The following is a 3,576-nucleotide window of genomic DNA, read 5'->3' on the forward strand; positions in this document are numbered from 1 at the left end:
AGATGGCTGCTTGTTTGAATGCAGCCTTTAAGACCCCAGACACTATTCTGATTGATAGCCGGCCACTACTTTATTCACCACACTTTGCTGAATTTGTACTTGGTGCAAGTATCTTTTAGTTTTTCCATGACAGAAATTTCTTCCCTGGCTTTTTGAATATTGATGGGTGTCTTCTCCTTCTTATGCATTATTTGTATTTATACTAATATGATACTAATATACTAATATGATCTGATCCTCAGTGTTTCCTGTTGGGTTTCCTAGCCGTGAAGCACAGGAGGAGCAAAGCATATTGATAATTACTTATACAAGGGGTTATAGGGAATGTAGGGGTGGGAGGTGGATGATATGGAGGGAAAGGGGATTTCTGGAGAAAATAATGAAGGTGGGAGTGGGTAGGGAGTGCTAGAATTGATTGTGATTGCACAACTCATTTTAAAGGTGATTGAATGATGGGTGAGGGAATGCACTAAGATTGACGTGGTAGTCATACAATTCCCCTTGATATGATTAAACGATTGAACTATTCAATTGTATGATAATGTAAATTATGTGCCAATAAAACTGTTGGAATAAATAAATAAAATTGGGGTGGGCACCTTAAAAAAGCAGGGGGCGGCAGCTGGGGGTGAGGAGAATAAATAATAGGGTATTAAGTTTTAAGCTAACTACGCCTGCATTAATCCAGTGTCCAGTGTACGCTCTCTGGTAGCAGAGCTAGTCACATCCCTGGTCAGTGGTCAGGGGGATGCTGACCATGGGTTTAATCCAAGTGAAGCCACTGCAAATGGATTGAGGGCTATCCCTGTTATCCTTAGCCTTCTGCAAACAAAGTGCTCAGAATTTAAACTCTAATACAGTTCTCTTCTCCAGTCTTCTGTTTTATTCTTTAAAATCCTTAGATCACACAGGCTGCTGTACTTCATCTGTGTGGACTTAGCTGACACCTCAACTAAATGGCTGTTTGTCTTTTAGACAAGCTTTTAAGAACTTCAGCACAGTTCTTTTCTTTTTCCCCCCTAAACCATTTTATTTGGAGTATCATTCCATAGTTGAATCATATCAAGCAGTATTGTACCATTGCTACCACAATCAGTTTCAAAGCATTCTCTTCCTTTCTGAGTTCCTTAACATCAACTGCCTTTCACCTCCACCCTCTACCCCCCCCACCACCACAACTGTGCCCACCCACCAGAAACCCTTATTCTACTTGCTGTCCCTACGGGTTCATCAATCCTGGGTTTCATATACTGAGAAACACATAAAAAATAAGAGAGTGACCCCCAAGGACATAACAATGAGCTCCAATATGAACAAACAAAATACAGCAAATGTTGAAAACCGATCAGGCCTAATGTGCATCACAGGGGGAATCAACTGACAAGGTTTTAACTGTTCAAGTCAGGTTGACCTTTTGATCGTCTGTAGTTATCTCTCCAATGCACTGTCTAGTAACTACTTCCCTCCCATGCTCTGTGATGGATAGAGGGGAGTCACCAGAGGCTTATTTCCTATGCAGATCCCATAAATGTATCTTGGGCTCCCACTGTCATCCATAGCCTTCTGCAAACCCGATTCTCACAATTTAGGCTCTGATACTATTCTCTCCAGCTTCGATTATGTGATTTATAATCCTTCTGTGACCGGTATTGGTGTGCTTCTTCCATGTGGACCCAGTGGACAGCTCACTTAGATGGCTGCTTGTTTGGAAACAAGCATTTAAGATCCCAAACACTGTTTTGTCTGATAGCCATGCACCATCTAATTTCTTCACCACATTTTGCTGCAGCACCCATTATCTTCTGTGTTCCCTTCCTGAGTTTCAGTATTGAGCAAGGCCATGATTTAAGAACTAATTGTTCTAAATTAGAGCTAGGATTTAGTACATGCCCAAAACCCATTCCTGTGTGTGTGTGTGTGTGTGTGTGTGTGTGTGTGTGTGTGTGTGTGTGTTTAATCTGCCTTTGGATTCCTTTCAAAAGCACCTTGTTAGTTTATGGTAGAGAGTCTTATCAATCATTCCCCTGGGGCTACAATCTTCTGTTAATACAGACACTATTCTTTCTGATAGCTGGGCACCATCTGCTTTCTTTACCACACTGTTATAGTACTTATATCTTCAGTGATCTCTTTATGAAGGCAAGTATTAAGCAGAGCCTCGTCACATCAGAAAAATGAATTATTCTTATATTCAGATTATGTGTTAGTCTGGATTGACTAGAGAAATATCTGTAGATACTTATATGTATGTGTAAGAGAGAGAGTTTTATATCAAAGAGTAATTAATTGTATATTAAGAAACCAGCTCAGCCTAGCCCAGTCCAGATCAAAACCATAGGTCTAATATTAGCCCAGATGTCTGATACCAGGCTATAAATTCCTCTTCAGACTCACACAACACATGCAATGATACTGAATGCAGGAAGATCACAGGACTGTGGGTAGAAAGTCTAGTGGATTTAGTGGTGGTGGCAGCATGCTGCCATCAGCATGGCTCCATGTGACTTATCAATAGGAAGGTGAAGCAGAAAGAGAGTGTGTCCCGCATCTAGGGTGGAAGAAGTTCCGAGAATCCTCATGAGAAGGCCATGCCACAAAGAGGGATTAGTCAGGCTAGACTCCACCCTTGACAGGCTAGACTCCACCCCTTCATTCTTTTATCAAGTTGGCATAAAATTGTGTAACTACCACAGACTACAATTGAGTAGTCTCAATTGTGAATTCAAAATCCATTCCTATATCTATGGATTTTATATGGCCCTAGTCTACTTTAACAACAACATTGTCATGTTGTTGGGGAACTTTATAAATCATCCCCCTGAGGTATAAGGTAATTATATTAATAATATTAATTTAGCCAATGGTATATAATTTAAAATATTGTTAAGAAAAGGAGGGTGCATGTATAGGGCAGCTTTTTAGACTAAAATACATGAATTGTTGGCTTATATGGATTAAAAGCTTAAGTGAATGGACACTGCAAACAGTGAGGGTTGGAAACAGAAAAATTTTCAATAAGTCTCAAATGCAGAACAAATGCTAGACTAAGTTATGTCATGAAAAAGCAAAAAGTATGAAAATAGCAAATATATGGTAGTCTTGGTTTACCATTGATTGGGTACCCTCAAAGCAAGAAATTTGAACTGAAAACCAGTGACTGCCAATTTCATAGCCTTGGGATAGTAACCTGCTTCTTCTTATACTGGGGCATTTCCTCTTTAAGTTCAAATGAGTATTTTAGTTCCTCTAATATGCTAAAGTCCAGTTTGCTTAAAGGAGTTTCCAAATCAAAATCTGGTATGGCCTATAAAAAATGTTGTGCACCTCAAAAGAACAGAGCCTAAATTCCTGATTGTCACCAATGGCTAGAAAGAAACTAGGTCAAAAGTGCCCAATTAGGAACATAATACCAGGTGTATTCTCCCATGGTGGGGGAGTGGGAGGGGCATCTATATAAGTAATACCGTTTTTTCTCAATGGCAGGTTTCCCACCTGGCTTACTTAATAGAAGTGAAAACACCTACTCTGAGACAGTGCCCTGTCACACACACACACACACACACACACACACACACA

At 40.0% G+C, this 3,576-nt stretch overlaps 1 protein-coding gene across 1 annotated transcript in view; it reads left to right on the top strand.

Moving 5' to 3' along the window:
- The window catches only part of LOC101650793 (zinc finger protein 33B-like), a 29,811-nt gene that overhangs the window by 13,248 nt on the left and 12,987 nt on the right, over nt 1-3,576 (top strand).

This window comes from Echinops telfairi, unplaced genomic scaffold (assembly GCF_000313985.2).
Source record: "Echinops telfairi isolate 266 unplaced genomic scaffold, ASM31398v2 ScPeMD7_2010;HRSCAF=2546, whole genome shotgun sequence".
Classification (NCBI taxonomy): Eukaryota; Metazoa; Chordata; class Mammalia; order Afrosoricida; family Tenrecidae; genus Echinops; species Echinops telfairi.